At 40.9% G+C, this 20,649-nt stretch overlaps 1 pseudogene; it reads left to right on the top strand.

The window, feature by feature from the left end:
• The first annotated feature begins 10,383 nt into the window (after positions 1–10,383).
• LOC103120249 (ATPase inhibitor, mitochondrial-like) lies at positions 10,384–10,840 on the top strand (annotated as a pseudogene).
• The last annotated feature ends 9,809 nt before the right edge of the window (positions 10,841–20,649 follow it).

The following is a 20,649-nucleotide window of genomic DNA, read 5'->3' as shown; positions in this document are numbered from 1 at the left end:
CGTGCAGTAAATAAAACCATGCAGGTCTGGGGCTCCCCCCAAAGGGGTTTGCCTCTTGCTTCTGCAATTCCCACGGGAATTCCAATCATAGCTATTGATACACAAGATTGTTTTTTCTCTATTCCCTTGCATCCGCAAGATTGTAAACGTTTTGCCTTCTCTGTTCCTTCTATTAATAACGCCAGAACTGCTGATAGATGTGAATGGGTGGTGCCACCCCAGGGTACGGCCAATAGTCCTACAATTTGTCAGGAGGCTGTTAAATATGCCCTTTTCCCATATATTCATAAGGGCCTTCATGTTTTTCATTATACAGATGATATTTTAATATGGGGAAAATCAGATACAGATCTCTATGCCTTACGTGATTTTCTCATTCCTGCATTAAAGAAAATCAGCCTTAATGTAGCCCCTGAGAAGATACAGCTAATCCCTCCAATATCCTTCCTAGGTTCAGAGATTTCTCTAATGCAAATTCATTCCTTAAAACCTAATGTCACCTTCCCTTCTAACCTTACTCTTGCTTCTTTACAAAGTGTTCTAGGAAATTTAAATTGGCTTAGGCAGTATCTCTATCTGCCTACAAGCTGCCTCCAACCACTGTTTGACCTGTTTAAAGGAAATAAACAGCCCTCTTCAAAACATAAGTTAACTCCCGAGGCCTCCTCGGCATTGGAGAGGGTTAACCAGGCCCTCCAGGACATGCACCTTATTCGATTCTCCCCCTCCTCTCCGGTAAACCTTCTAATCTTCAACTCCACCCCCACAGTAGTAGGGGCATTGTGGCAAGACCATGGGGTTCTCGAGTGGCTTCACACGCCAGTAGGAGAAGCTCCAAGACTCCTCATTGAGACAGATGCATTAGCATTCATGGTTCACCAAGGGAGAAATAGGTCTGTGCAGGTTTTAGGGAAAGAACCGGATTTAATTATTCTGCCCTTTTCTCCCACAGATACAGAGTGGCTTATACACCATCATTCCTGCTTTGCCATAAGCTTCGTGAGGTTTCCAGGACAAATAGGTAACCATTTTCCTTCTAATAAATCAATAGCTTCTTTACCTCTTCTGCCTCTACTAGCACCTAAACTTTTCTCTCGGGATCCCATTCCCTCTGCTCCTACAATCTTTACTGATGGCGGGAAAAAGGGAGCTGCTGCCCTTATATATTACCCAGACAAACAATCTCCTAAACCTCTCTTTACTGAGCTTCCTGATAATTCCCCTCAGTACAAAGAACTTTACGCTGTTTTCCTTGCATTAAAAGCTATACCAGAATCCTTCAACCTTTTTTCTGACAGTGTGTATACTGTTAACTTACTTCCATGGCTTGCTCGTTCTTATGTGAAAATTGATGACAACCCACTGTCCCCTCTCTTGATTCAAATCGCCTCTATGCTCTGTTCTCTAACCCAACCACTGTATATTCAACACCTTCGTTCCCACAGCCCTCTTCCTGGTTCCCTGTCCAAAGGGAATGCCACAGTTGACCGCCTTGCCTCCACCGGAACTTTCCCAGTCTCTGTCTCTGATCCTGCTAATTTTCATTTTCTAACCCATGTTAATCTTAAAGGCCTTCGAGCTCGATTTCCTGATGTTCCTGTACCACAGTTAAAACATAACCTCACTACATGCTCTTCTTGTGAAAGTCTCATAAAGACACTTGCTATCCAGACCCTTGGGGTTAACCCCCGAGGTTTAAAAGCTAATGCTATTTGGCAAATCGATGTCACCCACATACCAAACTTTGGCAAACAAAAACATGTGTTTGTCTCAATTGATACCTTTTCTAAATTTATGTGGGCTACAGCTCAGACAGGAGAAAGCGCTAAAAAGCTTAAAAGCCATATGCTCTCCTGTTTTGCTGTGATGGGTTTACCTCTTCAACTGAAAACTGACCATGGACCGGCGTTTACCAGGAAACAATTTAAAGATTTTTGTTCACTCTGGAACATTACTCATACCACAGGCATTCCCTATAACCCACAGGGACAAGGCATTGTCGAGAGGGCCCATCAAACCCTTAAGGCTCAATTAAATAAAGATATAGGAGGAATGTACCCCCCAATATCCAGCTAGTAAAAGCCTTAACTCCATTAAATCTCTTTAATATTTACAATAACTCGGACCTACCTCCTATCATTCTTCACTGGCAAATACCATCTACCCTCCCATCTATAAAGGTCAAATGGAGAAACGCACTTGATAAAATTTGGAAAGGACCTGACCCACTATTGATCATGGGAAGGGGTTTCACATGCGTTTTCCCTCAAAATTTCTTTAAAACTGTCTGGGTTCCTGCCCGCCATGTCCGACAATACCCGCAGGATGGCGCTGTTATCCCTGAAGAACAAGAAATACTACAAAAGGACCAGATGCAGGATATATCCCAGGACCCATAATATAACATGGCAGTACCTACAAAATCTGGCTCACAGAGACCTCTCTCCTACCCTTTCCCTGAATGTTTTATGTTATAGCTGGCCAGTTGTTTTTGTGAGTGAGTGTGTTGAATGACAAAAAAATTTTTTTTGTATGACCCATCTGCTCGGAGTACTCTAAAAGGTAATTGGCTTTATATAAAAATACTGGACACAGCCAAAGTTTCTGGAGACGTCCAGAAACATTCCAAATTTTTTGTTTTTCTCCCTCTTTTGATTATTATATATAGTTTTGGTATATATGTGTCTAGTCTTAAACTGTGTGACTAATGATGGATATAAATTTGTTTTTAAAAATAATATGTTTTCCCAACAACAAAAGTTCTGGACCAGATCACTTCACAAACGAATTCTACAAAACTTTCAGGAAACAGTTAATACCCATACTTCTTAAGCTATTCCATAAGACTGAAGAAACAGGAATACTCCCTTCCACCTTTTATGAAGCCAACATCACTCTGATACCAAAAGCTGATAGGGACAGAACAAAAAAGGAAAACTACAGACCAATATCTCTGATGAACATAGATGCCAAAATATTAAGCAAGATCTTGGCCAACCGGATACAGCAACACATCAAAAAGATTGTTCATCATGACCGAGTGGGATTCATCCCAGGAATGCAAGGCTGGTTCAACATCCGTAAGTCAATCAATGTCATTCACCACATCAATAAAAGCAAAGCCAAAAACCACATGATTATCTCAATAGATGCAGAGAAAGCCTTTGACAAAACCCAACACCCATTCATGCTCAAAACTCTACAAAAAATGGGAATAGATAGGAAATTCCTCAAGATAGTGGAGTCTATATATAGCAAAACTACAGCCAACATCATACTCAATGGACAGAAGCTGAAAGCATTCCCCCTCAGATCGGGGACTAGACAGGGCTGTCCACTGTCACCGTTACTCTTCAACATAGTATTGGAAGTTCTTGCCATAGCAATCAGGCAAGAGAAAGAAATCAAAGGAATACAGATTAGAAGGGAAGAAGTCAAGCTCTCACTATTTGCAGATGATATGGTAGTATACATAGAAAGACCTAAAGAATCCAGTAGAAAATTACTGGAAGTTATTAGGCAATATAGCAAGGTATCAGACTACAAAATCAATGTACAAAAATCAGTGGCATTTCTTTATGAAAACACTAAATCTGAAGAAGACATCCAGAAATCACTCCCATTTACTGTTTCAGCAAAATCAATCAAATACCTAGGAATAAAGTTGACCAAAGAAGTGAAAGACTTTTATGCTGAAAACTATGAGTCGCTACTCAAGGAAATAGAAACTGATACCAAGAAATGGAAAGATATCCCATGCTCATGGATTGGAAGAATAAATATCATCAAAATGAATATTCTCCCCAGAGCCATATACAAATTTAATGCAATACCCATCAAAGTTCCACCAAGCTTCTTTAAGAGAATAGAACAAACACTACAATCATTTATCTGGAACCTGAAAACACCTAGAATTGCCAAAACCATATTCAGGAAAAGAAACAGAAATGGAGGCATCACACTCCCAGACCTTAAACTATATTATAAAGCCATCATCATCAAAACAGCATGGTACTGGAACAAAAATAGGCACACAGACCAGTGGAACAGAATTGAAAGCCCAGAAGTAAATCCCAACACCTATGGAATCTAATCTTTGATAAGGGGGCCCAAAGGATTAAATGGAAAAAGGAGGCTCTCTTCAATAAATGGTGCTGGGAAAACTGGGTTGAAACATGCAGAAGAATGAAATTGAACCACTTTATCTCACCAGAAACAAAAATCAACTCCAAATGGATAAAAGACCTAGATGTCAGACCAGAAACAATCAAATACTTAGAGGAAAACATTGGTAAAACACTTTCCCACATACACCTCAAGGACATCTTTGATGAATCAAACCCAATTGCAAGGAAGACTAAAGTAAAAACAAACCAATGGGACTACATCAAATTGAAAAGCTTCTGCACATCCAAAGAAACTATTAAACAAACAGAGAGACCCCTCACAGAATGGGAGAAGATCTTCACATGCCATACATCAGACAAGAAACTAATCACCAAAATATATAAAGAGCTCAGCAAACTTAGCACCAAAAAAGCAAATGACCCCATCCAAAAATGGGCAGAGGATATGAACAAAACATTCACGTCAGAGGAGATCCAGAAGGCTAACAAACATATGAAAAACTGCTCTAGGTCACTGATTGTCAGAGAAATGCATATTAAGACAACACTAAGATACCACCTCACTCCTGTAAGAATGGCATTCATCAAAAAGGACAGCAGCAACAAATGCTGGAGAGGATGTGTGGACAGAGGAACCCTTTTACATTGCTGGTGGGAATGTAAATTGGTACAGCCTCTGTGGAGAACAGTCTGGAAAACTCTCAGAAGGCTAGACATGGACCTTCCATATGATCCAGTAATTCCTCTCCTGGGGTTATACCCCAAGGACTCCATAACACCCAACCAAAAAGAGGTGTGTACGCCTATGTTCATAGCAGCACAATTTATAATAGCTAAAACCTGGAAGCAACCCAGGTGCCCAACAACAGATGAGTGGCTGAGAAAGCTGTGGTATATATACACAATGGAATACTATGCAGCTATCAAAAACAATGAACCCACCTTCTCTGACCCATCTTGGACAGAGCTAGAAGGAATTATGTTAAGTGAACTAAGTCAGTAAGATAAAGATGAGTATGGGATGATCCCACTCATCAACAGAAGTTGATTAAGAAGATCTGAAAGGGAAACTAAAAGCAGGACCTGATCAAATTGTAAGTAGGGCACCAAAGTAAAAACCCAGTGGTGAGGGGTAGACATGCAGCTTCCTGGGCCAGTGGGGGGTGGGAGTCGGTGGGAGGGATGGGTCACAGTCTTTTGGTGGTGGGAATGGTGTTTATGTACACTCCTAGCAAAATGTAGACATATAAATCACTAGTTAATTAATATGAGAGGGGGAAAATCAATTGTATGTCTCAAAGTTTCTCAAAACATAAACTGAATCTTTTTAATATATAGGCTGCATATTTGATATGCGGACTCTCTCAAAAGCCTAGACCAAGTAGATTAGAAGCATCCAATAGCACAGCTATATACAAGATACTGGATACTGTACAGCAAACCATAACAAAAGGACTTTTCAAAGTTAACCCAATTAACAAATAATGTGATGATAACATTAACTATCGATTGTCTTTTTGAACCCTAAGACAGCAGGAACCTCACATCTCCACTATAGAGCCCCTACTTCCCCCAGTCCTGGAACCTTTGGATAGGGCCCACTTTCCCAGATGTGTCTCCCAATCCAAACCAAATAATATTGCATCCGCCGATCACAACCTAACCAACGCAACGATTGCCACCTCAACATGCTTCACCTCAGACTTTATCCAGAGACTTCACGTGTGGAATGACAACCCTTCAGCTTCATTACTTGGGTGAGACCTTTCCTTTTATAGTACACTCTAATTTCATCTCAGGTAGTTCACTTTCTAATAAAGTCCCATAACCTAGATATACACCAGTTTCTGTGAGAGAGAGCTTATGTGCACACTTATCCATAAACTACTGCAAAATATATACCTGAAAGCAGAGGTACACTAGAGTTTGCAGTGAGTACCTCCCTAACACTTCCTCTCCACTATTCCAAGCTTGGGATCCATGATTGCTCAACAAATTGTTTGGCTTCGTATGTTAACTCTCTTTTCAATCACCAGGTTCCAGATGCCACCGGGATGCTGGCCAGGCTTCCCTGGATTGAAGACCCCACCAATGTGTCCTGGAGCTCGCCTTCCCCAGAGACACACCTTACTAGGGAAAGAGAGAGACAGACTGGTAGTATGGACCGACCAGTCAACGCCCATCTTCAGCGGGGAAGCAATTACAGAAGCCAGACCTTCTACCTTCTGCAACCCTCAACGACCCTGGGTCCATGCTCCCAGAGGGCTAGAGAATGGGAAAGCTATCATGGGAGGGGGTGGGTTATGGAGATTGGGTGGTGGGAATTGTGTGGAGTTGTACCCCTCCTATCTTATGTCTTTGTTCATTAATCCTTTCTTAAATAAAAAATTTAAAATAAAAAAATAATATGTTTTTATAACAAAAGTTCTTTTTCCTCCAGTGTGTTATAACTAAATGTTTATGGGTATGTCTCAAGTTTGGTAACACTTACTTAACGGTCAAAAGTGTAACCCTACAGCTACACTATTACAAGACAAGGTAAATATTAATTTGTTAAGGTAACTAACTATTTAGGTAAAAGTCTAAATGTTTACTAAAATACATAAATTTTATATACAGGACACCCCAAATGTGCCCTGTAAACTATGTTGTGGAAATTAACCCACAACAGATCTGGCATCAATCTGGCACTGTAAACATTAAAATCATTATCACGAAAATGTGTTAACTCTCGAAGCAATTTGAGTCTGTTTAAAATACATATTTTAGCTAAAATTGGTCTCAAGATCCTGCGGTAGAGACTGCTACAGGAGGTCACATTAGATGACCTTTAAATAAAATCATAAAGAGATTTTAAACCAATTATAATCATCGAGGTATCAACTGTAACAAACCTATAACTTGTTACAAGTTTAAATTAACCACGAGAAGCAGATTGTTTGTGTTTCTTTCACAGGAATCCCAGAAAAACCATCTGAACCCCTGCACACCAAGACGTCACCCACTAGACGGCACGGCTACAGTGGCACACCTTCCGAAACCCTAGATGTCACTTAACGCGATCTGAAGAACCTGATACATAGACTCCAAGGACAGAACTTTCTTAATGCCTGCTTGCCGTTCCTGCTTCTGATTTGCCTGTCACGTGTTGGCGGTTCCAGATGGCTATCTACAGAAAAGCAGAATTCTAGCGGCTGACCTCCCTCATACAGCGTCTCATCCCCTGCCAATTCTTCCCCTAGTCATCTACTTTGGACTGAGACTTGTATCGGACTTTCTGGCATACCCTATAGACATTTTACACAATTTTAAAGCAGCTTATTTCCCTTCACGCTGCTGGTTTTTTATAGACTGATTCTGAGTAATTCATAGACTTTACAGACTATTGCCTTGAGGACTATACAATGCAAAATAGCCCCTCTGTTTGGTGGGTCATGCCCTCATGCCTCCCCCTCATTATGTACCCTTGCCCCTTCCCCCCCAAGCAGGGAACGTCCCTTTACACACCAATCCTTCCCTTCACTTCACACTGGCTTTTACTACTCCCCTACTTGTCCCTTCCTGTTTTGTTATATCATTTAGGTTTATGCCCAAAAGGTTTCTGCTCCATGATAGTCTTTTACAGACTTTGAACCATCTTATGTTATTACTAGATAGAAAGATAGAAAAGATGTAGAGATATTGTGAAGAGATGGTTGAGCAGGCTGCGCTTAAACCTATGAGATGAGTCCCTCCAGGTAAGTCTCTCTAAAGAGGGGTTGAGCACAGGAGGACACATAAGTCTCACAAGGTTGGCAGCCATTTAAGCCTTCCCTCCTCCACAGAAAGTCCTACATCTTCCCACCTGAGCACGACACTCTTTAATAACATTTAAGCCTGCTCCATTCCATTTTTCTTTATTGTATCCATTTAGATATAAAGGGAAAGGAGGAGATGACACTGAGGAATTATTCTGATGCAGTCTCCGCCCCCAGGTTTTACCACGCCCCACGAAATCCTAGCAGTGCCCCCTTCAACCAATCCTGGCCCCACACGTCACCCCTGGTTGTCACCCAATAAAAAGCCCCTTCACCCCCCCTCTCTCTGGGCTCTTGGCTCCCCCTCTCGCAGATCTCTCTCCCCTCTCTCACCCCGTGGCCAGGTAGTGGGGACGGTCATTGTCAGCTGACTCCACGTGGCCTGAGCCACCCCCCCCCATCCTATAATAAAGATTTGTGTACCCTCTTGCTCCAGACTTCCTCTCTCTTCTCCGCGGTGCAGCCCAACACCTGGCCACAACAACAACACAGGAGAGCTAAGATTGGGTTGCAAGGATGGAAAGGATCCAAGGAACTTCAATGGAGGGATATGTGTACTATAGTGTTAGATGTGATATATTAGCCTATTTTAAAGACATGTGAAAGTATACTTCAACAATAGTTTTGTAAGTTAAGTTATATCAAAAACAAAAAAAAATTAATTACAGAACAGGAGATAGTTCACCCAGTAGAGCACACACGATACCTTGCAGGAGGACCTGGGTTCAAGCCCCCAGCCACCACATGGGAATATCATGCAAAAGGAAAGCTTCATGAGTGGCAAAGCAATGATGTGATGTTTCTTCCTTTCTCTGCCTCTCACCCATCTTCTACTTTAAAAAGAAAAGAGTCCTCTGTGAGCAGTAGAACTGTGCAAACACAAAATCCTGGAAAAACCTTGAAAATAATAAATAAATAAATAAATTTAACTAAAAACACAATTATATACCACCTCATATCTGTGAGATTGGTCTACATCAAGAGGATTAGAAGTATAAAGTAATGCAAGATGTATTGAAATAGGGATTCTGGAACATTATTGGTGAACTGGTACAGCACCTGTGAAAGGATTCTTTAAAAGAAAAAAAAGGGAGTCAGGCGGTAGTGCAGCAGGTTAAGCGCACATGGTGATAAACACAAGGACAGGCGTACGGATCCAGTTGGAGCTCTTGGCTCCCCCCCCATCTGCAGGGGAGTCGCTTCACAGGCGGTGAAGCAGGTCTGCAGGTGTCTTTCTCTCCCCCTCTCTGTCTTACCCTCCTCTCTCCATTACTCTCTGTCCTAACAACGATGACATCAATAACAACAACAATAATAACTACAACAACAATAAAAAAGAAAATCAAGGGCAACAAAAGGGAAAATAAATAAATATGAAAAAGAGGAATGTGGATAAATTCATTCAGATAATGTAATCTCAGTCCGAGGAATTTGTCTGAAAGCATTTAATTGATTGAATCTATGATCCCCTTTGTTTATAACTGTATTATTCACAATAGTCAAAACATAGAATGAACCTAAATATTCATGGGCTTGATAAAGAAAGTGTGGAATAGGGGGCCGGACGATAGCACAGCGGGTTAAGGGCACATGGCGCCAAGTGCAAGGACCCACGCTAAGGATCCCGGTTTGAGCCCCCGGGGCCCCATCTGCAGGGGTGTCGCTTCACAAGCAGTGAAGCAGGTCTTCAGGTGTCTGTCTTTCTTTCCCCCTCTCTGTCTTCAGTCATCTCTCTACTTCTCTCTGTTCTATCCAACAACAACAACAGCAATGGCAACAATATAACAACAGCAACTGACGACGATGATAAACAACAAGGGCAACAAAAGGGAAAAAAATAGCCTCTAGGAGAAGTGGATTCATTGTGCAGGCACCAAGCCCCAGTGATATCCCTGGAGGCAAGGGGGAAAAAAAGAAAAGAAAGTGTGAATAATTTTTTTTGTCTTTAGAAAGAAAAATGGATGGAATCTGAGGTTATTATGTTAAGTGAAATAAGATGTGAAAGACAACTACCAAGTGGCTTTATACATACGTGGAATATAGGTAATTAAAGCAAACAGTCTTGCAGCGATGGCAATACTAATAACAAAATTGACATTTACACTCTGGAAACTGGTGGTTATTTTTGGGAATAGGGACAGAAGGAAAAGGAAGAGGTAGGTAGAAAACTCTATTTGGCATGCTGGCATAGGAGATTTGGGTCTAGGAATAGTGAGCTGCGCACAACCTCAGATAGTAATGAAACTAAACTTGGAAACAGTTATACTTGAAACAACTGTTAAATCACTAAAAAGTCTTTACAATCAGTAAAAATTAGTTACCATATTTTTGGTTGGTAATTTCTCTCTCTCTCTCTCTTTTTATGCAACTTGACCAGTGCCCATGAGATAGAGTACATGTGCACATGTATCTATAAGTTAATGGAAAAATACATACCTTAAAGTATTTATTAAGGCAGCAATGGCAGTCTCCGTGGTGGTGGCAGCCCGAATGCAGCTGGGTGTGTGGGGGGCCACGGTGCTACGAGCCTGAGGCTTCAGCTTTGATCAGCCAGGCAGCCACAACTCCAGTTCAGGCTCAATCCGGGAGGCCGGTGGGGCCTTCGGGAAGAGGGAGCAAGCTGAAGAGGAAAGATACTTCCAAGCACGAACTAAGAAACAGCTGTCAGCCTTGAAGAAACACCATGAAGATGAAATTGGCCATCATGTGAAAGAAATTGAGCGTCTTTAGAAATAAACTTAAAGGCATAAGCAGAGGATCAAGAGCCTAAAACAACAGGATGATGATGATTAAATACACACAGCTTCCCCCATAGAATGGCTACAAATAATTTCCCCCATCCACATAGAAAGAAGTTATGGTTCAATTACCTGTGTACTAGCAACAGATAACAATAAATTGTTATCTGAAAAAAAAGTATATATTAAAGGACCTCATCATTCCTATCTTGAGCCCTACCTCCTGTTTTTTTCAAGTTGAGAGTAGAAAAGTTTCATGCTCTTTCTTCTACCTGTATTGATAGTCATTGAAGCAAAATGACAGGGAAGTAGATTTATTTATTTATCTTATCTTTCTTGAAATCCAGGCTATAATACAACCTTGACAGGGGCTGTGTGGGTGTAGCACAGAGGATAAAGCCTTGGACTCTCAAATGTAAGGTTCTGAGTTCAGTCCCTGACATTGCATGTACAGAGTAATACTCAAGTTCCATTCGCCCTCCCTTTCTCCTTCCTTTCCTCTCTCTTCTTCCCTCCCTCCCTCCTTCCCTCCTTCTCTCCCTCCTTTGCTCTTCTCTCATTTACAAAATAAAACATTGGGCCCAGATGGTAGTTTTGTCTGTTAAAACATGAGGTTCAAGACGCAGCAGGTTCAGTCCCTGGCTCCACCTTATGCAAGAACTAAGTTGTGCTCTCTCCCTTCTCTCATTCTCATAAATAAATAAATAAATAAATAAATCTTTAAAATAAAGCTTTCTTTCTTTTGCAACAGCTGTGATGACTATATACAGTACAGCTGGAGTAGCTATACTATTATCAGACAAAATTAACATCATGACAAATAGTGCTAGAATACATAAAATACATTACATAATAGTAAAGGGTCAATCCACCAAAAATCATAAACATATGTACAACTACCAATAAAAACCCCCAAATAATCTGAAGCAATTTTTGAGAGCATGGAAAAGAGAAATAAGAAATTCAACAATAAGGGTTAGAGACTTCAACATCCCATTTTCTTTTTTAATTTCTTTATTAGTTATTTAATAATGATTGACAAGGTTGTGGGATAAGAGGGGTACAATTCCATACAATTCCCAACACCAGAGTTCCACATCCTATCCCTTCCACTGGAAGAGTTCTTAGTCATTATCCCTCTGGGAGTATGGACCAAATATGTTTATGGGGAGCCAAAGGTAGAAGGTCCGGCTTCTGTAATTGCTTCTCTGCTGAACATGGGCATTGGCAGGTCAATCCATACCCTCAGTCCATTTCTATTTTTCCGTAGTAGGACAGGGCTCTGGGGAGGTGGCATTCCAGGACACATTGGTGAGGTTGTCTGCCCAGGGAAGTCAGGTTGGTGTCAGGGAAGCATCTGCAACTTGGTGGCTGAAAAAAATTAAAATATAAAGCATGGAAAAGGATGACACAGGACCTAGTGGAGTTTGTATTGTTATGTGGAAAACAGAAATGTCATGCATGTATTTACTGGTGACTGTAAAATATTAATCCCCCAATAAAGGGAAAAATGTTACAAATGAAAAAAATAATACAGAAAGTAGTGTGTGTGTGTGTGTGTGTGTGTGTGTGTGTGTGTGTGTATGTGTAAAGCAGAAGAAATTGTTTAATAATCAGGAAACTAAAGGTAAAGGTGTAGCAGATGAGATTTGGGGTCTTCAGATGAGATTTGGGGTCTTCATTCATATTTAATCAGGGAATCCTGAGATTCCCAAACAGACTTGATGGGCCTAGAACTCGAATAAATCCCTCTCTCCATTGTTACCAGTCATTTCTATCTAGAACAACACAATATACCCCCTTGTGGGCCCCCATAGGACCTTGCCTTCAACTTGGATCAACAATGGTAGATAATGTTCCATCCTCCGAAGGGAGGCTGGACAACATACTCTATTCTACACCTGAGGAAGATGGGTCCTAACTGGGGCAGCATGGAGTGTTTCTACTCATGACCAGAGAGCTCAGATCTAGAGGCATGCAGAGGTCACATAGGCTCCTAAGCTAATTATGGGCCCCAGATCACATCAAATCGGTGGGGTTTATAGTCAACAATATATATATATATATATATATATATATACCCCTTTCCCATATTAAGGAGCCACTCTCTTCCCTGATCCAGCTTTCTGGTCCTTTTCACAGCCATGACATCATCTCCCCAGACAATAACTTGGTTCCACCTGCATATCACATTTCAGGCTCAGGCAAAAACAAAAACAAACAACAACAACAACAGCAAAAAAAAAAACAAGTATAGCTACAGGGCCTTTGAAATATAACTAAAATATGCCTACTAGCTATATACAAAATGGAGGAACCCCCCCCCCAACATTTCATTTGTACTATTCCAGCCTTTAGGTTCATGATTGGTCAACAATTTGTTTGGCTTTGTATGTTAACTCTTTTCAGCCACCAGGTTCCCAGATGCTAGCAGGATGCAACCAGACTTCCCTGGACAGACAACCCCACCAATGTGCCTTGGAGCTCTGCTTCCCCAGAGCCCTTCCCACTAGGGAAAGAGAGAGACAGGCTGGGAGCATGGATTGACCTATCAACACCCATGTTCAGCAGAGAAGCAATTACAGAAGCCAGACCTTCAGCCTTCTGCATCCCACAGTGATCTTTGGTCCATACTCCCAGAGGGTTAAAGAATAGGAAAGCTATCAGAGGAGTGGATGGGATACAGAGGTCTGGTGGTGGGAATGGTGCAAAATTGTACCCCTCTTATCCTATGGTTTTGTCAATGTTTCCTTTTTATAAATTAAAAAAATTAAAAATACCAGAAAAAGCAAAACCATAAAAATGAAAGCAGATGAGGAAAGGTAGAAAAGGAGATAAATTGCTTAATTGTGCAGGTTTCTTGGGAGTAGGAGGGTTGGTAATAGAATGTTTTAGAATTAGTGGTGGTGGCTCCGTATATTAACACACTGAAAGCAAATTTGAATTAGGAACCTTAATAAGGTTAAAATAGAGACTTTTAAGTTCTGTGAGGTTCTTTTCCAATGGTAATGTTTCATTTTCATTTTTATTAGTGATTTACCAGAGTTTTAGATTTACCAGGGTTTAATTTATATGGCCATTATAGCTGATAAGCCCTTAAATTTACAGAGTGCATTTAAGTTTACAAAGCACATTTATTTTATTCCAATTTACTTTCAAGACAATCCTGTGAGGTAAATGGTGTGTTGTCTTCTTTATGGGAGTGGGGGCTGAGGTTTGGAAAGGTTAAGCTACTCATATCCTTTTTCTGTCATTTGATAGAATTCAGACGGTATGAATGTAATTCAGTGTTCTACCTCTGGAGCCCCACTGCCTCTCAGAGCACTTTGGAAGAATCACTAAAGGCTCTGTGAAAATACAAAACAATTTAGACATGACAGATCAACCCAAGATTGAGAGAAAGGCCAAGAGAGCTTTGGCTAACTCTTGCTACAATTTCTTTCTTTCTTTCTTTCTTTTTCTTTCTTTCTTTCTTTCTTTCTTTCTTTCTTTCTTTCTTTCTTTCTTTCTTTCTTTCTTCCTTCCTTCCTTCCTTCCTTCCTTCCTTCCTTTCTTTCTTTCTTTCTTTCTTTCTTTCCTTCTTTCTTCTTTCACCTTTATAGATCCTCTGGCAACGGTCATATATTTTTCTAGATGAAATGCCACCCACATTAAAAGAATCAGGAACTGTCAGGCTAGAATCTTTCAAGTGTCATGGAGTTGGATAGTTTGCTATATTTCAAGCACATCAGGTCAAACAATATAATAAAAAATTTACTCCTTTGTGATACGCCCTTTTACAGCAGCCGTGACATTCATTCCTACCTCTACTGTCCTACATCTAAATTGAAGTTCCAGCTGTCTTCTGGACAACACATCATCCAGTTGCTTTATAATCTTCCCACCAATTTACTAGGTGTCATATTTCCGTAGTCTAAAGATGTTTTGTGGTATATGTTTGAGAGGGAGGGGGTTCACAAGTGATAAAGTAGAAACACACCCTTGACACCTGAGTGGCCACTCTCAGCCTTTGAAAATAGACTGTCCATTTCAAGATCACTGTTTCTCCCTTCACCTTTCATCCCATGAGTGCCTAGTTTAGTAAAAATCCATGCACTACTCCTACACATTCTTTAATCTTCTCCAGTCAATTCTGGACAATAGTGTCATATAGAAGAAGGAGTCCTGCACGCACTGTTGATTCAGGTGTTCAAGGGCTATGAAGTGAATGGCTGCCCCTACTGGAGTCACTCCAATAGAGTTGTGGTTTATAATTATATCCCTCCATACAATTCAGTTAATTAATCAGCCCCTCCTACACACTTCCATTAGGTTCCTCACACTAGGTAGGCCATTTTACTCACAGCATGTACTACCTCCGTTCAGTTCTCCTCCTGTCCTCTTTTTGGACTCAGTTTCACTCAGAGACAAACATAACCTCTCCCCAGGTGCTCTTTTTAGAAAAAACCAGACCTTTGGGAAAAAAATCCATTCTTTGAGGTCTCTCAATAGAGAAGGGAATCTTGGTTAAGGCTGATGTGTTTTGAATTTAATCTACATGGTCAGTTCCTTAGAATTTCAGGAGCAACTTCTATTCTCCAACCTAATGTTTCAGTTGCATCTGTGACCTAGATACTAGCTTAATTTTTGCATACCTGTTAGGGAAAAGATCATTAAAAACTTTTCCTTACTTTCACTGCTTGGCTTTGATTCCTTTGTCTGAAGCACCATGAATTTTAAATATTCTTTAGGGACAAATAATATTAATAGCCCCCTTCTTTTATCCAGGCACCCCCAACACCTTGGATATTTCGTTTTCCTTTCTTGTGTAGTAATTTTTCTGTCATCAGCAGTAGTACATTTGGCAGTTACCTTATATTCCTGGCAATTTGTAACATCCATCTGGACCTCCTCTTTGCTGCCTTCTAAATTTCCTTCTCTCACCAGGGTTCAACTCTCCATATGTACCGTTTCTAAGATATGAGACTTGGGCCTGCCTTCCTTATCCAATGAACCTGACTGTTGGGCGAGGAGAAAAGGGAGTGTGGAGGTAGGAATGGTCTGCATGGATCGACCCTCTCAAAATTCTTTCCTGCTTGGTGATATTATTCTGTCTTGATCAGATTTCTACTGATAATTATCTTCTTGGTTCATGCTAAGCAAAACGTATAATTTCTGGTGGAGTACTTCAGTGAACATCCACTAATATCCCTTATAAGATTTAAAGAAAAACTCCAACATTGGAAAGTAGCTCAATAGGTAGAACACACCTCTTGACTATCTGTGAGACCAGAGTTCTTAGTGTCACGTGAGAGCACAATGAACAACCTCAAAGTGAACTCCATGGACAGAGTAGTATGTTGGACTCTCTTTCTCTCTCTTTCTTTCTGATATACAGTAAGAATATTTGACCCCCCCATTTGTCAACAACTGCACTGTAAACCATTAACCCACTTCCAAAAAAATGGAGAAACAAGAGAAAATGAAGGAGAAATTGGACCAAGGAAGCCATTCAGTTGTATTGCTCATACACAAAAGTCCTATATGTACAATGGTGATGTATAAGGGGAAACAAGAAATAAAAATCTACATACAGGATTTTATAAGGCACAAAGTGTATCTTATGGTGCAATTTTATTTTATTTTGATTTTCCACACTATTTTAATGGGTGATTAGTAGTAGTTTACAAGATTATAGGGGGTGGGTGACTGGGTGGTGGTGCACCTGGTTAAGTGTACATGTTACAGTGCACCAGGACCCAGGTTTGAGCCCCCAGCCCCCACCTGCATGGGGGGCTTCATGAATGGTGAAGCAGTGCTGTAGGTCTCTCTCTCTCTTTCTTTCTCATCCCCTTCCCTCTCAATTTCTGCCTGTCTCTATCCAATAAATAAATAAAGGTAACAAAAAAAAACACGCAAGGTTATAGGATTACAAGGTATAGTTCCACACCAAAAGTTATATGCCTCCCCTTTCAAATGATAACCACCATAGTTCTGAGAAAGATTTAGAGAGAGTTTGATTACTTCGAGTTTGTTTTCATTTTTTTGCAAGTTAATGTGCTTCAGTTCTCTAGGTTCCACATGAGTGAAACCATCCAGTAGTTGTCTTCAACCACTTTACTTATTTCACTAAGTGTAATCACCTCTAGTTTATAGTTGAATTTTTTAATTGCACCTATATCACTGCAAGTCCTGCGTGTAGCAGAGAGGACTGGACATTGAGACCAAGATATTGTGTTTTCTTATTTTTTATTAGTGAATTAATAATGACCAACAAGATTGTAGGATAAGAGTGGTAAGTGGTGGCATAAAAGGGGTACAATTCCATACAGTTCCCACCACCAGAGTTCCATATCTCATTACCTCCACTGGAAGTTTTCCTATTCTTTATCCTTCTGGCAGTATGGGCAAAATATCTTCACGAAGTGCAGAAAGTGGAAGGTCTGACTTTTATAATTTCTTCTCCACTGGACATAGGAATTGACAGGTTGTTCCATACACCCCGCCTGTTTTTATCTTTCCCTTATGAGACAGAGCTCTGGGGAGTTATGGTTAAAGGACAATTGGTGAGGTTGTCTGCCCAGGGAAGTCAGGTTGGTGTCATACTAACATCTGCAACTTGGCGGCTAAGAAGCATTAAGATACAAAGCAGAGGGGGTTGGGAGGTAGCGCAGTGGGTTAAGCACACATGGTGCGAAGCCCAAGGACCAGTGTAAAGATCCCAGTTTGAGCTCCCGGCTTCCCACCTGCAGGAGCATCGCTTCACGGCGAAGTAGGTCTGCAGGTGTCTATCTTTCTCTCTCCCTCTCTCTCGATATCTCTCTGTCCTATTCAACAACAACAGCAATGGCAATAACAATAATAACAATAATAACAACAAGAGCAACAAAAAGGGAAAAATGGCCTCCAGTAGCAGTGAATTTGTAGTGCAGGCACCAATTCCCAGTGATAACCCTGGAGGCATAAAAAAGAGAGAGAGCTCATTGGATAGGGACCCTGGCTTGCCAAGCTCTCCATCGAGGTTTGAGGACAACGCCACACGAGAAGTGCCACAGTACCAGTGGAAGCTCCTTCTTGATGGAATTAATCTTTTTCTCTCCCAGAATAAAAAAAAAGATATAAAGAAGAACAATTTGTTTAATAACCAGGAACCTAAGGTAAGAATATAGCAGATAATATTTAGGATATTCATGTTGGAAAGAGCTAGGAAATCTATTTAATGTATATTCCAAGAGGTGCTTTCTCTGAACCTATTTATCAGGGGGGGAAGCAGTGTCTTCATAGATAACTTCCTTAGTATTCCATTTCTCTTCCAACTCCTAACCCTTATTTAGGGAGTTTACATGTTGTTTTTTCTTTTTTTTTTCCCCTTTTTTATTTAAGAAAGGATTAATTAACAAAACCATAGGGTAGGAGGGGTACAATTCCACACAATTCCCACCACCCAATCTCCATATCTCACCCCCTCCCCTGATAGCTTTCCCATTCTCTGTCCTTCTGGGAGCATGGACCCAAGGTCATTGTGGGTTGTAGAAGGTAGAAGGTCTGGCTTCTGTAATTGCTTCCCTGCTGAACATGGGCATTGACTGGTCAGTCCATACTCCCAGTCTGCCTCTCTCTTTCCCTAGTAGGGTGTGTCTCTGGGGAAGCTGAGCTCCAGGACACATTGGTGGGGTCTTCAGTCCAGGGAAGCCTGGCCAGCATCCTGATGGCATCTGGAACCTGGACTGAAAAGAGAGTTAACATACAAAGCCAAACAAATTGTTGAGCAATCATGGACCCAAAGCTTGAATAGTGGAGAGGAAGTGTTAGGGAGGTACTCACTGTAAACTCTAGTGTACTTCTGCTTTCAGGTATATATTTTGCAGTAGTTTATGGATACATGTGAACATATGCTCTCTCTCACAGAAACTGGTGTATATCTAGGTTTTGGGACTTTGTTAGAAAGTGAACCACCTGAGATGGAATTAGAGTATACTATGAAAGGAAAGGTCTCACCCGAGTAATGAAGCTGAAGGGTTGTCATTCCATACGTGAAGTCTCTGGACACAGTCTGAGGTGAAGCATGTTGAGGTGGCAATCGTTGTGTTGGTTAGGTTGTGATCGGCAGATGCAATATTATTTGATATGGATTGGGAGAGGCATACGGGAAAGTGGGCCCTATACAATGGTTCCAGGACTGGGGGAAGTAGAGGCTCTATAGTGGAGATGTGAGGTTCCTGCTGTCTTAGGGTTCAAAAAGATAATCGATAGTTAATGTTATCATCACATTAATTGGTAATTGGGTTAACTTTGAAAAGTCCTTTTGTTAGGGTTTGCTGTACAGTACCCAGTATCTTGTATATAGCTGTGCTATTGGTTGCTTCTGATCTACTTGGTCTAGGCTTTTGAGAGAGTCTGCATATCAATTACACAGCCTATATATTTAAAAGATTCAGTTTGTGTTTTGAAAAACTTCGAGACATACAATTAATTTCCCCCTCTCATATTAATTAACTAGTGATTTATATGACTACATTTTACTAGGAGTGTACATAAACACCATTCCCACCTCCAAAAGACTGTGACCCATCCCTCCCACCCACTCCCACCCCCCACTGGCCCAGGAAGCTGCATGTCTACCCCTCACCACAGGATACCACCTCACTCCTGTAAGAGTGGTATACATCAAAAAGGACAGCAGCAACAAATGCTGGAGAGGTTGTGGGGACAGGGGAACCCTTTTGCATTGCTGGTGGGAATGTAAATTGGTACAGCCTCTGAGGAGAGCAGTCTGGAAAACTCTCAGAAGGCTAGACATGGACCTTCCATATGATCCAGTAATTCCTCTCCTGGGGTTATACCCCAAGGACTCCATAACACCCAACCAAAAAGAGGTGTGTACTCTTATGTTTATAGCAACACAATTCATAATAGCTAAAACCTGGAAGCAACCCAGGTGCCCAACAACAGATGAGTGGCTGAGAAAGCTGTGGTATATATACACAGTGGAATATTATGCAGCTGTCAAGAACAAAGAACCCACCTTCTCTGACCCATCTTGGACAGAGCTAGAAGGAATTATGTTAAGTGAGCTAAGTCAGAAAGATAAAGATGAGTATGGGATGATCCCACTCATCAACAGAAGTTGAGTAAGAAGATCTGAAAGGGAAACTAAAAGCAGGACCTGACCAAATTGTAAGTAGGGCACCCAAGGGAGTTTACATGTTGTTTGCAGCACAAGTACAGTATCCTGTGGTGGAAGAAGATGACAAGTTAGCGGAGGGTGTAGTGTGATGACACCTTTCATAGGGTGATATAATAAAACAGTATCACAAAGTAGCATTTTTCCAAAATAGAATAAAATAATATAAATGTGTCACGAATAAAATGAAAAAACAAAACAAAACAAAACAGAGAGCTTATGTGACGTGGAGTGAAAATAAAGAAAAAAGTGAATTGAAAGCCACTTACAAATTAATGATGAAATAGGTCAGTGGACCGAAGAATCTCTTTTGACTAAATGTTCTCCTCAGTTAATATTAAGTCATTTTGTGGCCTATACTTCTTACTCCACATCTTTTGAGTATCCAGCTGGAGTAAATGCTGCATTCTTTAGCTTGGAGATCTCTTTTTTTTCCACTTTATTGGGGGTGGGGTGGGATTGAAAGATCTACAGTATAGTTTGTTGTTGACACTTAGGTCTAACCACTCATCTCCCCACAGAGTGATCTCATTAATGGATCTCTCTCTCTCTTGCTCTCTCTCTCACTCTCTCTCCCTGTCTGTCTGTCTTTCTCTCCCACCTTTTCTATAATATATTGGGGATAAATGGTTTATAGAAAAAGTTTTTGACACTTGGATACAATTTCTCCTCCCCATTAAAGGCATCTGTAACACATTCTCACTCCCAGCATAGGTCCCCCTCCAACATTATATACCCAAGACCCCAAAGTCTCCCTCCCTACTAAACTCCTGGCTACCCTCTCTTCCTAGAGTGCTTTGCTTTGAGGATTAAGTCTTTTGTAC

The sequence above is a fragment of the Erinaceus europaeus genome, chromosome X, assembly GCF_950295315.1.
Source record: "Erinaceus europaeus chromosome X, mEriEur2.1, whole genome shotgun sequence".
NCBI classification, from domain to species: domain Eukaryota; kingdom Metazoa; phylum Chordata; class Mammalia; order Eulipotyphla; family Erinaceidae; genus Erinaceus; species Erinaceus europaeus.
Note: the sequence above shows the minus strand (reverse complement) of the source record. Positions and strands in the feature narration are given on the sequence as shown.